At 37.4% G+C, this 17,857-nt stretch overlaps 3 long non-coding RNA genes across 23 annotated transcripts in view; 2 read left to right on the forward strand and 1 right to left on the reverse strand.

The window, feature by feature from the left end:
- The window catches only part of LOC129646466 (uncharacterized), a 367,507-nt gene extending 360,934 nt beyond the window's left edge, over nt 1-6,573 (reverse strand). For 20 of the 21 annotated variants that reach the window (XR_008711951.1, XR_008711953.1, XR_008711950.1 and 17 more), the window contains exons 1-2: nt 5,706-5,845; nt 4,691-5,390 (exon numbers count right to left, since the gene is read on the reverse strand). This is a non-coding gene — a long non-coding RNA (uncharacterized LOC129646466). Of the gene's footprint in view, nt 1-4,690; nt 5,391-5,705; nt 5,846-6,227 lie in introns of those variants that run through there. The other variant, XR_008711945.1, reaches the window with a different exon arrangement.
- Nucleotides 2,685-8,420, forward strand: LOC129646467 (uncharacterized). Its single transcript, XR_008711962.1, has 2 exons — nt 2,685-2,993; nt 7,514-8,420. It is a non-coding gene; the product is annotated as an uncharacterized LOC129646467 (long non-coding RNA).
- LOC129646468 (uncharacterized) lies at nt 6,201-7,454 on the forward strand. The gene is made up of 2 exons (XR_008711963.1): nt 6,201-6,320; nt 6,563-7,454. It is a non-coding gene; the product is annotated as an uncharacterized LOC129646468 (long non-coding RNA).
- Nucleotides 8,421-17,857: the final 9,437 nt, after the last annotated feature.

Below are 17,857 nucleotides of genomic sequence, written 5' to 3' on the forward strand. Positions count from 1 at the left end.
CCCCCAAAACACCAAATTTATTTAAATATATTGTTGCTTCTTATTCAAATTTTGTAGATTTCTTAACCACCACCTCTAGTGATGAAAATTGCAGTGCCCTGTGATATTTAAGCTTCATTAAATTTACTATTCACATTCTCTTGAGTTACATCAACAGTTTTTTTCTTGAATTTTGTTTCTATTCCTTTAAAACAACTGTGTTCAAGACAGTAGTTTTCAAATAGAAAAAACAATTTGAACAAGGAACAAATTTATTTATTATGAACGACTTCAAATTATTTATATATATAAATGTGTGTGTATATATATGTGAAAGTGAAAGTGTTAGTCAGTAGTATTCAACTCTTTGTGTTGAATAAATAAATGTGTGTGTATATATATGTGAAAGTGAAAGTGTTAGTCAGTAGTATTCAACTCTTTGTGACCCCATGGACTATAGCCAGCTCAGGCTCGTCTGTTCAAGGGATTCTCCAGGCAAGAGTACTGGAGTGGGTAACTATTCCCTTCTTTACAGGATCTTCTTCCTCACTCAGGGATCAAACCCAGATCTCCCACATTGCAGGTACATATATATATATATACACATGTGTGTGTGTATATGTGTGTGTGTATATATGTGTGTATAATATATATGTGTATATGTGTATATGTATATATGTGTATGTGTGTGTGTATCTGTGTGCAATATATATGTGTGTATATATGTGTGTGTGTATGTATATGTGTGTGTGTGTATATATGTGTGTGGGTGTGTATAGGCTTCCCAGGTGGCACTAGTGGTAAAGAACGCGCCTGCTAATGCAGGGGACATAACAGACACAGATTCAATCTCAGGGTTGGGAAGGTCCCCTGGAGGAGGATATGGCAACCCACTTCAATATGCTTGCCTAGAGAATCTCATGGACAGAGGAGCCTGGCAGGGTACAGTCCATGGGATCGCAGAGTCGGACATGACTCAAGCGACTGTGTATACACACACACACACACACACACACACACACAGCAGTGACTAGGGCTCCCAGCAAAAAGAACCAACAGATAAGCTTTTCTCTACAAAATACCATTTTCCCTTCCTTTAGATGTCATATTCTTTTCTAGTTAAAAAACATACCACAAGTATTAAGTGAAATTCCCATATATCATACCAGGGGACAAAGTTTCCAAAGATAGCAATAAAAATAAAACCATAGAGACAGCTGATAAATATATATTTTGGTAACTAGAATATTGGAAGGCATACAATTTCAGATATATTGTTTTCAATATCTTAGTTTGCCCTCATTTTGTATGAAATACTATATTACTCACAGTAGAGTAATATTTAGATCTCCTCAATTTTCTGTTATTCAACCACCTTTCTTATCACCTCCCCATTTTGCAAAGCACAAAACCTATCAGCTTTTTCCCCAGACCCTTCATTTCTGAATTAATCTGTACTCTTGACAGACACAAACTACTTGGGAGTTTGTGGTAATAGGCACCTGACATCATTTTCATAAGTTTCTTTTTACACTACCTTTTAATTAACAGGATGGAGAATGAATAAGCCTGTCGTATGTTTCAACAAAATAAAAAGGAATATATTATAAGCCCACAAAAGTACATTGATTATGTCTACAAAGATATATAATTAAAAAGTATAAATCAAGGACTGCTATTTTACACTTGATTTCAGTTATTTTGAACACTTAGGGTCTAGAAGTGCTCATTGTTAAGGATATGATTTTATGTGTTTAGAGTAAATCTGCTGTAAGCAATTTTATAGTTTAATGAAAATAATTATAGTTTAAGTAAGTAGTATGAAGTGTATCTGATGCTACTTCCCCAAAATAAGCTGATATAAATTATCATGATTTATTATGGTTATTCTTCTGGCTATGTTTGGAGTGGATTCTAGAAAGCAATGATGATTCTAAAATTGCAACAACAACAACAAAAAAAAACATTTCAGCTATTTGTCCTCAGAACTTATCTTTAATTTCTCTGTAAAACTGAAATAATTTCCACTGTAGTACAGGATGTGCTATTGTGAAGATGGCATTATTGTGCTGTCAGTTTGACAGCTTACTTTCATTTGCACCATTTGGTAAAAGAATATCTTTTAAATCTTTCTGAATATAGCATATGCCACTGTTGCTACTTGTTCTTCATTTTTTAACCTATCAATTAGAAGGGCTGTGCTCTAATACGAAGCCATGTATACCCCTATTTAACTCTTTATAGCTGCTCCAACTGCAGTGTCATTTTCAGGTAATTTTTTTAACTTCTTATCAAAAGTCAGAATAATAGATACTTTTCTTTTTTAAATTGAAAGTGTTTTCAGGCCTACTCACAATTTATAGATACCTTAGAGACAGCGATGGCACCCCACTCCAGTACTCTTGCCTGGAAAATCCCATGGATGGAGGAGCCTAGTAGGCTGCAGTCCATGGGGTTGCTAAGAGTTGGGCAATACTGAACAACTTCACTTTCACTTTTCACTTTCATGCATTGGAGAAGGAAATGGCAACCCACTCCAGTGTTCTTGCCTGGAGAATCCCAGGGACGGGGCTGCTGTCTATGGGGTCACACAGAGTCGGACACGACTGAAGCGACTTAGCAGCAGCAGCAGTCCAACCAAATGCTCCTTGGAAGGATTAAAAAAATTTTGATAGGATTCCCTGAGCTACTAGATGATTGGAAACAAGGCTCAAAGAACTCTACACTGAGTAAAGAATCTGATTAGAAAAGTCATGGCTCATTTCCAAATTCCCAAGCTCTTCACTCCACTAATCCCATCAACTAGTTCTTCCAACAGACTGAGAGCCAACACTGACCAAAGGCTATATAGTAGATGAACTATTAGGCTGGCAATGATATTAAAACATAAAAAGTGCAACAATCAAGCAATGCATAAGTTCCTGTTGGGGCAAAGGAAAGACATCTGATGCACTCTAGGAAGATTAACCTCCAAGTCTGTACCTAAACAGGCTCAAAATGTCCACTATTTACTGGTAAGTAAAAAGATATTTTCAGATAACAAAACTTGTAATATCACTCCTCCTCATTAGCACTTGGAGCATCTTTTGCCCTTTGAATTTCGTTGTTAAAGCAATGTCAGTCTATATTGCCTTAATGTTATGGAAATATTATGGGTCTTTTAGAGAACTTTCTCCTATTTTTTCCTAAATCTGACTCCAGAGTTTCTCGAGGGTTTAAATTGCTGCTCCTCAATAGTTATTTGAAACATTTTATTAAAGAATCAACCTGAATATTCATTGGAAGTACTAATGGGGAAGTTCCAATACTTTGGCCACTTGTTGTGAAAAGAAAAAGACCCTGATGCTGGGAAAGATCAAAAGCAAAAGAACAGGGCAGCAGAGGATGAGATGGTTGGATAGCATCACTGACTCATTGGACATGAACTTGAGCAAACTCCAGAAGATAGTGGAGTACAGGGAGGCCTGGCATGCTGCAATTCATATGGTCGAAAAGAGTAGGACACAAGTCAGCAACTGAACAACAACAATTAAAGAAGTCAGTCATTCTTCATCACAGAGGTCTGTCTTGATCAACTGTGATCTCATTCATTGTAAACACATGAAAATTAGGGCCACGAGTAAATAGAGCCTCTTGAACCCAATGGCTTAGAAAAAAATTTCTTTAAACAATCTTTATTTTCTTACCACTTGGATTTCATATATAACAGGAAAATGATTCTTTATGTCTTAAAATGAATACATATCAAAATACTTGCATTTGGGGTTGGTTATTTTTGTCTGCTACTGATTCTTGTTAGGAGCCACATTTGTCAGATACTGATACTCACTAATTTTGTCAGAATAGGTTTGAAGTTACATAGACCTGACTTCTAATTCAGGTTCCATTACTTTTACCTGTTATATGATTGCAACTATGTTATTTAACCATCTGAGGCTTTGGCTTCCCAATTTATAAAATGGAGCCAATATTTCTTACCCAAAGGACTGTGGTAAGAATTATATAACAAAATGCCTAGAAATTACTCTGTCATTAACAAGTTGTTCATATTTAATACTATTGGATACCAGTTACCAAACAGGGGATAGGAAACAGTCATTTTCTAGATAAGTCATGTTCAGGGCAGGTCTATTTAGCTAACTGTATGCCAGGGAGAAAACAACTACTGGTTTTCTTTTATAAAGCCAAAATTTTCTGATTACCAACAGTTTTACCACCATTAGTACCTTGATTCACTACATACAGCTAATGACAATAATATTAGAATTATCTGGGAAGCTTTCAAAGAACTCAAATTCCCAGGTCCTATCTTAAAACCATCAAATAAAAATCTTTTGAGGTGAGGCTGAGATATCTAAATTTGAAATTGCTTCCTAGGTGATTCTGATGCTCAACAAAGTTTAGGAAACACTGCATTAAATGACCTAAGTCAAGGTTAAGTACAGTAGTGCAAGTAATACCATCTTGTTTAACCTACTTCTAAGACTTCAGAACAAAAGACTGACCTCGATCTAACTGAAGAGCAATTAACTCCTATCTGTCTTTATTCATCCATATAAAAAAGGGCAGCGAAAGATAACGCTGGGTCAGTTAAGCACACTTTTCACAATGTTCTTCTTAATGTGCTATTTTTATGTCAATTTGCCATCATCTAAAACCTTAGAAGCATTTTTCTAAAAAAAAAAAATTAAAATGTGGAATTTAAACCTACCTTAGTTCATGGGTGCTCAGCCTTATTTACGCACTGCACCATTTCCAGAGCTTTTGAAATACTGACACTTGGGACCACCTCCAGATTCTGATTTAATTGGTTTGGGTGCTGTCCAGGTGTTTAAAATGTCCTGGTAATGCTAGGGTGTGGCCCAAGCAAAATCACCACTGTTGTGATTAGATTACTCATCTTGATGATGATTGACTTCATCTGCATCAGTTCGGTCACTCAGTTGTGTCCAACTCTTTGCAACCCCATGGACTCCAGCACACCTGGCCTCCCTGTCCATCACCAACCACCAGAGTTGACTCAAACTGATATCCATTGAGTCAGTGATGCCATCCAACCATCTCATCCTCTGTCGTCTCCTTCTCCTCCTGCCTTCAGTGTTTCCCAGCATCAGGGTCTTTTCCAATGAGTCAGTTCTTTGCATCAGGTGGCCAAAGTATGGGAGTTTCAGCTTCAGCATCAGTCCTTCCAATGAATATTTAGGACTGATTTCCTTTAGGATGGACTGATAGAATCTTCTTGCAGTCCAAGAGACTCTCCAGAGTCTTTTCCAGAACCACTGTTCAAAAACATCAATTCTTTGGCTTTTCTGAATACTTTTCCTCTATCCACGCCTGTGGTTTCCAAACACTGTGGTCCTCAGATCCTGAGAAACTTCACAAACTAGATCCCCAAGTAGCCAAATCAGCATCTAAGAAATAGAAACAAGGAAAGTATTTAAAAATTCCCCAGGTAATTTTAATAATTAGTATCCACTAAGCAATTTTGTGCTATGCAGTATTCTAATCCTTCTGCCTATATTAATTAATTTAATCTTCATTAAAGCCAATGAGTAGAAGGGTTATCAGTCTCCTTTTGAAACTGAGTGGGGCTATGGTGCTATGTCTATGGGGATCCTGGGCGTGGAGGCTTCCTGTCCCCCATTGCTTGTAGGCAAGACTTCAGCTTTCATGACCTTTCCCAAGTTCCAAGACTTCCCAGTTGGCACTAGTGGTAAAGAACCTACCTGCTAATACAAGAGATGTAAAAGGTTTGATTTCTGGGTGGTGAAGACCGCCCCCCCCCCCCCACCCACTCCCTGGGAGGAGGGCATGGCAACGCACTCCAATATTCTTGCCTGGAGAACCCTATGGACAGAGGAGCCTGGTAGGCTACAGTCCATAGGGTGGAGCAGCCAATAAATCACCTGAGGCAAGATTTAAGGAGCCAGAGAAGCTCATCAAGAGGAGGAGACTTGAGAGGAGATTAGGAAGTGGAAATCCTGCTCACACCCTAATCTTGTCAGAGACCCCATCTTTGATCCACTGTTGTAAAAAATCCTTATCACTGTTGGGACACAGTTTTTTTGAGGCAGAAGCCTGTGTCTCCCTTTGCCTAGAAAAGCAATAAAGCTATCCTTTTCTACTTCACCCCAAACTCTGTGTCTGGGATTTGATTCAGCACCAGTGTGCAGAGAGGCCAACCTTTCAGTAAGGCCTTCATAGTGAAAAAAAACTGTGGAACAGGGAAGATAAGTAACTCATCTTACATCACACAGACAGTAAGAGGCAGATCCATGGTTTGAACCCAGGCCATGGTATATCAGAGGCATGTTCTTATTTTTTTATAGCAACCTTATGAGGTAGGTGCACATAATTATCATTTTATTGGGTGAGGAAATCCATATGGAAAACATTTAAAAAGAATTGAAAACCAATATAGATAAATTATAAGCAGAGCTACTAATTATCATTTTGTCTGTTGTTTAGTTGTTAAGTCATGTCTGACTTTTGAGACCCCATGGATTGTAGCCCACCAGGCTCCACTGCCCATGGGCTTTCCCAGACAAGAGTACTAGAGTGAGTTGCCATTTCCTTCTTTTAGGGATCTTCCTGACCCAGGGATCAAATCTGCATCATCTGAATTGGCAGCTGGATTCTTTACCACTGAGCCACCAGGGAAGCCCAGTACTAATTAACTAAGCTAGCCATTAAACACCTGTACCCTTTTTTTAAAAAAGTGAACTTATTTCATCTCCAATTCCTTTTTTGAGATTCTAAAGTCTTCTCAGCCATGAAGACCAAGTGTTAAGAGTTGGACCTTTTTTTTTTACTGCTCTAGACGCATTTTTTGTATTGCTTTTGTTTACAAAATGGGTTGTCTTTTGTACATACAAATGATGATTCTGGCATTGAGCTAGCCACTATAGCTGGTATGGTCTTTCAGTCTCTTTGAATATTTGGTAACATCCAATTTCAGAAGAACTTGTTCTCTCTCTTTGAATGTATATGTTGGCATATCATGGGCTAGGAGGAAGACCTCTGGGAATAATGGATTAGACACCATATGTATGTTTTTATTTTCCAATATATAGTGCAGAGTTCAAAGACAGTGAGATTGTACATAAAACACTGACCACTTGTCTTGCTGTATCTCACTGTTTGCTGAACCCAGGGTGGGCAAGGTGCAAGCAGGGAAGCTGGAAGAAAACTCGAAGAACTACAGACATGTTTATTTTCTCCTGGCTGGTGCAGCAGCCACAGACATGTTGTACTCTCTCATAGCTGACCAGCAGACACAGCCATAACATGGCCACAAGGGATTTTTCAGGTGGAGTTTATATATGCTTACAGAACAAAAGTGACCCGTGGCCAAGCGGTACATCATGACAGGCATGCACAATGCTATAAGTGATCTCAGTTGTTACATAACCATATATTTACAAAACATGGGGTGAGAGCGAGAGGCCATGGGCTGAGAGCCTGACCTCCACCATTTTGGCTAATTTGCTTTTTCCCTACACCGCTTTAAATCAGTTTTGCTTCCTTAAAACAGGCTGTTGATTACTCAAACCTGGAGCTATTTTACAGAGACATCATTGTGCATATGCAAGAGAGGATGACCCCAGAACAAGAATTATCAGTCTACAGAACTCAAAGAACAGAAATGTTGCCAGCAGAGCTCTTTACAGAGCAAGTCCTTCAATAAGAAAAACCTGGCTTCCAGGAGCCCAAGTAGCTTGATGATCGATTCAGGAGCAGCCAGTCAGCTTCAGAGTTTGAAATTCTCCTAACCCCTTAAATTTCACCCTGAATCCCAGGTAAGAAAGACAGATTTGAGCCCTGGGCTCCTGGGCTCCTTGCCAGTAGACCTGGCAATAAAGGTCTTTTTTTTTTTTCTCTCTCTCTAAAATCAGTGCCATAGTATTGGCTTCTATGCACCTCAAGCAGTGACCCCTTCCTCAGTAATAGTAGCACTTAACAATCTTTGTTGATCCAATTATAATAAAAATAAGATTTTGAAGCCAGAAAGCCATGTCTCTTGAGCTTCACCAACCAGCTGACTTATATGTCCTTTCTGAGCTATTCTGTGCTCTAATTTAAGTAATATGTTCCCTTAGAACATGTATTTTTTTCCCCTAAGAAAACCACTCCTGTATGACCTAAAATTAATATCTATGTCAGGAGGATCATTTTATCTGGAGTCTCTGACTAATCAGATACAATACTGTGTGGGCCATTTTTGGTTTCTCAAGTACTCTAATGCTATGTTGTTCAATATGGTATGCACCAGCCACCCAGTTATTGAGCCCCTGACATGTGACTAGCTCAAAATGAAACATGTTGTTATCAAAAATGTGCATGGAATTTTGTACATTAATACGTTACATCTTTGAGAAAGATATAACATTATTGGTAAATTTTATCACATCTTGAAATAAAAATGGATATATTTGGTAAACTATATTATTGAAATTAATTCCACCAGTTTCCTTTTATTCTTTGTAACTAGAAAACTTAAAATTACGTATGAGAGTTTCACCTGTGGTTCACATATATCTCCTGGAGCACATTTGTCTATAGTCTCAATGATTCTTCTGGCAGTTCCTGCATTTTGACTGTGGTTCATATAGTTGGGAGACCTTATACAAACCATCTAAATGCCTCTATTCCTCTGTTACTTAACATTTCCAGTCATGCTATTTTCTAGGTTTGCTGTAGGAATGACGTGCTAGGGTGCTTTCAAATTCCCAGTTCAGAAGCTGGTTTCTCCATGATCTTTTCAAACCGCCACATTCTCACTCATCAACCCCAAGTGCTGACACCACTTGGAAGTTTGCAAAGGATGATGCAGCCATTCTTCTCCATGACAAAAGGGACACCCACAATGTAAATGCGTTTGCATCATTTTAATCCTTCAATTTTTCTTGCTCACTCTACAGAGGGACTCTTCACTAACTTCTTCAAAGTTAAAAATTGGATATATGACAGTTTACTAAAATTTCCAGTTACTAAATAACCAGTCATCAGCTGATCCAGTCAAAAATGATCAAACCAAATGTGGTGAGGAAGCATATATTAAACTGAAATCAACCCATCAGTCAATTAAGTTATCTGCAGCATCTTTAGGCTATAGGATTTGAAATAAATAAATAAAAGCAAATTATCACTCTAAAATTATTTTTTTCTGCTTTATTTTATTTTTTTAATTTAAATTTATTTATTTTAATTAGAGGCTAATTACTTTACAATATTGATTAAACTCAAATTCTAAATAAACTTTCTCCATTGTATAGTGTTTCATGTTACGTTTACTGAAACAAAGATGTTATTACTATTAATCAAGCAGGGCACTAATTTTAGGATAAAATACAGTTACTGCTAAGTCACTTCAGTCGTGTCCAAGTCTGTGCGACCCCATAGACGGCAGCCCACCAGGCTCCCCCGTCCCTGGGACTTTCCAGGCAAGAACACTGGAGTGGGTTGCCGTTTCCTTCTCCAATGCATGAAAGTGAAAAGTGAAAGTGAAGTCGCTTAGTCCTGTCTGAGCCTCAGCGACCCCATGGACTGCAGCCCACCAGGCTCCTTGTCCATGGAATTTTCCAGGCAAGAGTACTGGAGTGGGGTGCCACTGCCTTCTCCAAAACACAGTTAAGTGCCTGACTAGAATAATTTGAATTTATTTGTAATCTTATCCATGTGAAAATTTTCTCTTCACCAGAAGTTTTCTCATGTGTATTACTCAAAGTAAAATTTCATACTTTTGATAAGTGCTGTCACTTATAGCATTTAATATTAAAATCCAAATTCTTCATTTTTATAGATTTTTTCACATCAGTAAGAAAATTGAATTACCAAAAGGACACATATACATGCTAAAGGTTTATTTAGAGAACACTTGAAAAATAGAATCCGTATGTGCATAATCTTTAAATAGGCCTGGGTAAAATACCCATTAGGAGTAAATTTTGTCACTGGTTGCCAGGTGGGAAGTAGAGGCTAATGATGCAGGGTAGGGGGACCAGGGCTAATAAAAATAGTTATCTGGAAGTTTTACTCATGTTTTTAATAAGTATTTCTCAGTTGGTAAAGAATCCACCTGCAATGCAGGAGATCCCAGTTTGATTCCTGGGTCAGGAAGATCCGCTGGAGAAGGGTTAGGCTATCTACTCCAGTATCTTTGGGCTTCCTTTGTGGCTCAGCTGGTAAAGAATCTGCCTGCAATGTGGGAGACCTGGGTTCAATCCCTGGGTTGGGAAGATTCCCCTGGAGAAGGGAAAGACTACCCACTCCGGTATTCTGGCCTGGAGAATTGCATGGACTATATAGTCCATAGGGTCACAAAGAGTAGGACACGACTGAGCAACTTTCACTTTAAACCAAGGCATTTCTGCATGAGGAAATAAGAAGGTAAATGAATACCTCCCTCCTACTTCTCCCTCTCCCCACAACAAAACAGGTATCAAATCTATTCAAGGCTGTAATATCTAATGTTCTCATTTCAGTACTTGGTGTACAATGTGCTCACATGCTTGAGAAATGAGTTAATTGACTGGCATAGCTTTATTATAATGAAAAGACTATTTAGCAAACTCAGTCATTTCTATATTTATCAAAGATGGTCTCCAAGTGTTCAGTTGCAAGCAATTATTACAGGAATAATAATTCATATACTAAAACTGTCTTCAATTCAGAAAAGCAGCAATTTGGACTTTGTTAAAAAGACACCTATGAATTTTTTAGGAGCTGCAGTTTGATAAATACTTAACAAAAATGTGGTTTACATATGGCTAAAAAGTAAAGAAAACTCCCTACATAAGACTCTTAGGCAAACATAAGTACCTAAAACATCAAATTAACTTATAATACCAATAAGGCTACCAGATTACTGAGCAAAAAAGGATAACGACAGCAGGAATCTGTCTTTTCATTTTCTATAAGTCCAGGTAAAATGACCTGATTGCTTACTCAACAACTTTTGAATGGCCAATTTATTTTCAAATATGTTTGTGAGGAAATTTTGAGAGATGTAAAATACTTCTCTGGTAACTGAAAGATCAAAACCAGTCTTCTTAAATCTCATATGCTGCAGGGCATATACTTGTTAATTCCACAGATTTGTTAGTATTTAAACAGAAATGATTAACATAGCATTCTAAACCCACAAGTCTAAACGAACAAACAGGAAAATATATCAAGAAGAGGGTGTGAGAATATGGGAAAGTTCAAGGATCTAGGATAATGAAAGAACAGTTTTCATTTGTTTCATAGTAAAGCAAAACTTTTTTCTCTATTAAACAACGTCATTAAGACCCTTGAAGGCACATCAGGCACATCTGTGCTGCCTGGTATCAATCATGAAATCCCTCAGTACGCCAAAGACTCTTCCAGCGGTACTATGAACTAACTTTCAGAAACCACCAAGTAATGGGACTCTTCTGAAAAGGCTGTCTTCATGTGATTTCCAACTCTGTTTCAATACCAAATAGACCTGAATGCTTATCAAACCTAATCCAAACTGCCAAGCACACTGAATTCTCCCCATCTGTCACTAGGTTATTGGTTCAAGACAATATTAAGAAAAAGAACAGGAGACAAAATCAGTGGGGGAAAAAAAAAAAAAAACTTTTCAACTTTCTATCCCTTTTCTTTATTGTCTTTCAAACAGCAAAGTTACATGCTTCCAAATTGGCTTGAAGCTGAATCCCAAGTTTCAAATCAACCAATTTCTCTCAGAAATTAGTTACCACACACAAAAAAATTATCTGAACTACTTAGTGATCCTCACTCATCTCTCTTCTCTTTTTTCCAGTCTTGTTTACTCTCCTCCCTTCCTTCTCCTATCCAGTGCCTTTGGTGAAAGAAATGCCAAAAACAAGCATAAGGGCATGTGCAGGAGTGTAACTTCTCTACCAATTTAGACTGTTTCACTGCAAGAAAAGACACGGAATTTGCATACAGTTAAAACAAAGTTTCATAAGATGTAAGCCATTTGTATTTGTAGGGCTTCTTGATTATAATGTTATAATGTTCTTTTATCTCACCTTGTGTCATTAAAATATAGGACATCAGCAATAAAACTAAAAGTAAACATGCACACACCCTTATCCATGTAGGGAAGCAATAAATCCCCCTCACTGATAGCAGCTGTGCTGTAGCTATCATTCGAATAGTGCAGCCGCCACGACAATATCAAATTTTATAGCTAAAAAGCAGTCACAACTTTAATGTCAAAGTCGAGGTAGATATATATTGCACTATAAATAAGCATCCTCTAATGAAGAAATGAAGCTTGTTTATTTTTTTTCTGTTGAATAGCATATATCTTACCTACTGAAATCTTTCATAATAGAACTCATTATTCTTGACTGTCTATAATACAAAATTCTGATTTATACTAATTAGGTTGGCTTTCATTGAGACATATGAGAACTTGAAAGCCCCTGGCTGAGGGCAAATGTTACCTCTTTGTTTAATAGAGAGTTTTTTTGTTTTTTGTTTTTTTTTTTCCATTTCTTGCTTCAAAAATATAAGCAAAATGGATATTTGAAGGGATTCGGTGCTCTTTTCCTTCCATATAGTTTAAACTTGTGGGTTTGACTGGCAGAGGTAAAAGGTACATGCAGTTTGAGGAAAGTCAATTTGGCAAACGTTTAAACCTAAAATTACTAGCTCTACAGTAGGCATATTCAGAGCCATGTGATCTCAATCTAAAGATGGCGTCGTGAAGATTCTCTGGTCTCTTACTCAATGCCTTGTGGGATGTGGTTTTGAACTGGACACTAAGCTGCCAATATAGAAGTTTAGCTCTCCACACAAATTTTGAAGAGGCCAGCTTCCTCTGACGGGGAGAATAGATTGTGGATAAATAAATATACCCCCCAAAAAATTTAAGAGACATTTTTATATAGAGTTTTGAAAAGGCAAAGTTGTTCCCCAGTCCACTAGCTGTTCAGTTGCTATCAAAGAGGATGATTAAATGATACGGAGAAGAATGTGAGACTTGAGAGTTCACCTTTTAGAATGTGTCAAATCTCTCTATTAACGAGCAAAGACAGTTAATCTTAGCCAGTCATTGAATTCTGATAAAGGAGCCCATCACACCTTCAGAAGTCTTGCATTTTACAATTTGTGTGTGTGTGTGTTACATTATGCCACTTCAGGTGTCACATGACAATACCAAATGACCTGTTTCAGTTGCTTCCCTCATCCTCTGTGCCATAATTGGTACATCTGGCATAAGAGAAGTAACTTGAAGTAGTGTCCCTCACACTATGGAGTATGAACCTTTTGCCATGGCAATGCTATCTGAAATATAGAAAAACCAGAACCAACACTGCTAAATATGAAGCAGGAAATATAGGATCTATAAGCACCACTGAGAGCCTTTAAACGAAGTTCCATTTCTAGGCTTTCATCAACTTGCCAATTGGATTGTGTTATTGTAAGAAAGTCATGCAGAACTAAAAAGTGACATTGATGTATTTCATATATCATATCTCTTTGGCAGTCTGTCCAAAGGTAGCAACTAGAAGCACTTACTGTGTTGGGTACATTGCAGTAAAAATAAACTTGATGAATTGAACTAATTCCAACTTCAATTTGTTACTGGTCCAAAATAGTTCAAGATGTATATTGGAACATTTGGGACACTGAACATATGGAACAGTCCATTTTAAAAAATATTTATTAAGTTCCCACTAAGTCTAGATCCCCCAGTTTATTATAAATATTAGGTATTTATATAGGCGTAAATAATGTTTAGCATTTCCTTAGGTCTTACAAGGCATAGAAAAAGATATTTCCATATGCATGCATAATAAGAGGCTGAATATTTTAAGTACAATATGTTCCTGGTTTGCAGAGAAGTGATTAATTGAAGAACACCAGGGCATTTTACTAAAGGATCAAACTCATATTTTCACTAGATTGCTAAAATCACACTGAAAGAGAATGCTACATATCCTCAGTTTGCAGATGGAAAACTGAGGCTCTTTTCTGCCACTTAAACTAGGAAAGAACTGAAGATGAATGGGTTTTCAATATGTAGAGATGATGAAAGTGATTTTAGTCTTAGAAATCATCATGAATAGAGGCCCACAGTCATGAAAACACTTGGCATATTTGAACAAAAGTGAATGATCCTGTGTCCCGGAACACAGCAAATGTGTGCACAATAGCTGTAAAGTCACATAAGTACAGCAGAGGAGAAAAGAGAACAAAGATGATGCAGTAAAGTCCCAGGTTATATATAATGTTAGCTATTGATTGACTCATTTAGAAATGGAGTCATCTTCCAGCAAACTCACTCCTAGGTGTATGCCCAGAAAAGACAAAACTCTAATTTGAAAAGATACATGCACTCCAATGTTCATAGTGGCTTTGATTACAGTAGCCAAGCAATCTAAATGCCCTTCAATGGATTAAGTTGATGTGGTACATATATACAGTGGAATATTACACAACCATAAGAAAGAATGAAATAATGCCATTTGCAGCAACATGGATGGACCTAGAGAATATTTTACTAAATAAAGTAAGTTCAGTTCAGTTCAGTTGCTTAGTCGTATATGACTCTTGGCGACCCCATGAATCGCAGCATGCCAGGCCTCCATATCCATTACCAGCTCCCGGAGTTTACCCAAACTCATGCTCCATTGAGTCGGTAATGCCATCCAGCCATCTCAACTTCTGTCGTCCCCTTCTCCTCCTGCCCCCAATCCCTCCCAGCACCAGGGTCTTTTCCAGTAAGTCAACTCTTCGCATAAGGTGGCCACAGTATTGGAGTTTCAGCTTCAGCATCAGTCCTTCCAATGAACACCCAGGACTGATCTCCTTTAGGATGTACTGGTTAGATCTCCTTGCAGTCCAAGGGACTCTCAAGGGTCTTCTCCAACACCACAGTTCAAAAGCATCACAAATCTCACTCATATATAGAATCAAAACATATGATAAATATGAACTTATTTATAAAACAGACACAGACTCACACATATTAAAGAAAAAATAAAAAATCTTACAATTACCAAAGGGGAAAAGGGAGGGAGGGATAAATTAGGATCTTAGGATTGACAGATATATGTTACTATATATAAAGTAGATAAATGAGGACCTATTTTATATAGCACAGGGAACTTTAATCAATATCTTATAATAACCCATAATGGAAAAGGAAAAACAAAAATATGTATATATATTAGGAATATATACATGTGAAATATATATGTGAATGTGTGTATCTGAATTGCTTTGCTGTGCACCTGAAACTAACACAACATTATAAATCAAATAGACTTTAATTTTTTTTTAATTTTTAAAAAATAAATGGAATTATGGTCTAAATGGAAAATAAGTATAATCGTGGGGTGGAGGGAAGCAATCAGTTCAGCTACTATGACATACCATAAACTGGGCTGTTTAAGCAACAAGCATTTATTTCTCACAGTATGGAAGCTGGAAGTATAAGACCAGAGTGACAACACAATCAGGTTATGGTGAGTGCCCTCTTCCTGATTTGTAAATGATTGCCTTCTCACTATGTCTTCACACAATGGAGAGAGACATTATCTCACTCATGTCTCTCCTTATAAGGCCATTAATCCCAGTCATTAGGGCTCCACCCTCATGACCTAATTAACTCTCAAAGGCCCCACCTCCCAGTGTCATCACATTGGGGATTGGGATTTCAACAAATGATTCTAGGGGGATATAAACATTCAGTCTACTGCAGGGAAGAAGTAAAAATGAGGCATTTGGACCTGTAACTTGATGAATTGCAAAATATATCTCTCCCCCCACCCCAGCCCCCATCTGTTTCTGAGATCTATTCATACTTCTGCATATAAATTGCTAGGTACAACTGTATTTTCTATGAAATGAACCATTTGAATGAGAAATCCTAATATATGCATTAATGTGTGCATATGTTATATATATTATTCTGTTATCTTAGGAGATATCTTAGGGTTAGGAGAGTGTCACTTCGGAACAAGAGCATACTGTCCCACAAAGATTAAACACAAAAATAAATGACTATGAGTGTCTCTGTGCCATCCTAAGATAATAAGCACCTTTGAATGGATATTCATTTTTTCAGGCCCAAAGTCACCATTTACCGCCAAGGAACAATCATATTCCTACTTATACCCAGGATACCTTGGATAATCTGACTAATTATGTAAAAATATTGTTGAGAGCTTTAGATAAAAAGGAGTCATAAACAACAAATCTGTGAGGGGAGCTCTCTGCAACCTCATAAACAAGAAAGTTTCTGGGTCCTGAAAGAGATTTTTCTCTTTGTATTTTGATAATTAAATAGTTAGTGTGGTCACAACTTTGTAATAAGACTGATCTTCTATGGACTGAAAATGCTTATCCATAATCAGAGGATCTCAGAGAGACTTGATGAAGATAAGCATGATGTACGTAAGAAAATTTCTGTGTTGTGAGGACAGAGAGTGGGGAGCCATTTCTAACCTCTAGTAAATCATCTAATTCAAATTTTTTAAAATTTTGGACCATTGTCAGAGAGCCTGATGTGATAAATCTTTTCATTCCCCAATTTACTTTTATGAGAAATGCCATAGCATGGTAGCAAATATATCCAATAACTATTGTCAGATAATGACAAATCTCTGATACCTTTTGTCACATTATAGTCCATGTTGCTAGTTTCATATTTACAAGCAAATGGTTACCTCAAAATATGAAACCCTGGCATTTAGAGAAATGCAGAAATTACTCACTTCTCTGGAATTCTGCATGACAAATTAGTACTATGCTTTAACTCTAATAAATGTAGCTATAACTGAGTTTTCATAAACATTCTTGAGATGTTCTACTAGAGTAGCTTTATTTTGGCACCCTACTTTTCCTGCTTAAACAAATGAAAAGGTTGGCTGATATTGTCAAAATACAGCACTTCTGGTGAACCAAGAGCCATTTATTAAAATAATGTATTGATGCGGTGTCATAAAACATAAAATCACATTTCTGCAGGAAAAACCTATTACCCTAAGCCAAGATTATTTTACTTTAAAAGAAAAATTATTGCAGTTGTGGATTCTGAAAGTAATATGATGTGGTTCAGACCCTGGCCTTTTAGAGGCTAACCAGGGGCTTTTAATGCACAGTGATATGTTATGTAAAAGAGATATTTGTGTAATTAACAAGTCTTCTTGTCTTCACAGAAATGCATTAACTGGAAGTAGATTCTGGATATCCTATGACTCCTCAGAATGACTAACTTAAGAACACAAATATGATTTATCCCAGTTGTGGAAAGGCTTTAGTCTAACACGTAGGCAAATGTGACAACTAACATACACACACACACACACACACACACACACACACACAACCTCCTGGAGGGTCAGGGCTCTCCAGAGCTGACCATTTTCCTGACATCATCTTAATCTTGTCCTTTGTCACAGCACTGCACTTTTTGCTCTAAAGGTTTCAGCACTAAAAAGTGGGGAGGTGAAGCCACAGTTCAATTCAATTTATTTTTATATTGCTTCTCATACAAAGTCTCTCAAAACACTTTACAGTAAGAGATAAAATAATCATATAACACTTGCCCATATTCGAAACAGCAGCATTCACCCAGACAGCAAGGGGGTAAAGCCATGCACAGTCATGGGTCAAAGTCCCTGGTGAAGCACCCCTCATTTAGAAGCCATATAAAAGAACATTTCAGCAGTGACGTGGCCATAGACCATTACTCTCCAAGCCTTGCTTTCTCAAGGGACAAGTAAGAGGCTTCATTTTTCTATTCAAATAAAGCATAATCTCTCCTTAACCTGTGGGATCTCAACTAGTGACCAGTTTCCTCTCACATGCAAAACTAAAGAGCTAAAGCACAAGAACATATTTTCCTTCTTTTGTTGCCAATTACTTT

The sequence above is a fragment of the Bubalus kerabau genome, chromosome 3 (assembly GCF_029407905.1).
Source record: "Bubalus kerabau isolate K-KA32 ecotype Philippines breed swamp buffalo chromosome 3, PCC_UOA_SB_1v2, whole genome shotgun sequence".
NCBI lineage: Eukaryota > Metazoa > Chordata > Mammalia > Artiodactyla > Bovidae > Bubalus > Bubalus kerabau.